This window comes from Nannospalax galili, unplaced genomic scaffold (assembly GCF_000622305.1).
Source record: "Nannospalax galili isolate Female #2095 unplaced genomic scaffold, S.galili_v1.0 scaffold384, whole genome shotgun sequence".
NCBI lineage: Eukaryota > Metazoa > Chordata > Mammalia > Rodentia > Spalacidae > Nannospalax > Nannospalax galili.
The window spans coordinates 3,069,942-3,070,529 of record NW_008352648.1 but is presented as its reverse complement, the minus strand read 5'-3'; positions in this window follow the sequence as shown (position 1 = coordinate 3,070,529).

Here is a 588-nt window from a genome sequence, read left to right as displayed (position 1 = left end):
TTTTAAATATTTTGTATATTCTTTGAGAATTTCAAATGTGTATACAATGTATTTTGATTATATCCACCCCATTCCCCTATCCAACACTTCCCAGACCTCCTAACACATCCCCCTCCTAAACTGATGTTTTTCTCTTCATCCTCCTCCTCCTCTTCCTCCTTCTCCTCCTCTTCCTCATCCTTCCCCTCTTCTTTTATAACCCACTGAATCCAATTATTGCTGCCAGAATGCACAGGGGTGTAGGGCTATCCACTAGAGCATGGGCAACCTACCAATGGGCACACTCCCAAAGAGAAATGACTCCCTCTCCCAGCAGCCATTAACTGCCAATAGCTCCTCAGCTAGGGGTGGGCCTTATGAGCTCTTCCCTAATCCTTGCTGGAATTTTAACTGACTTGATCTTATACTGGTCTTGTTCAAGTAATCACAGCTGCTGTGATGGCCACCATGCCTGGCTCCTGCTATTCTTTTAAAAAAAAATATTTCATTATTTTTCTAGGCGTGATGGTGCATGCCTTTAGTCCCAGCACTCAGAAGGCAGAGGCAGGTGGATCTCTGTGAGTTCAAGGCCAGCCTGGTCTACATAGT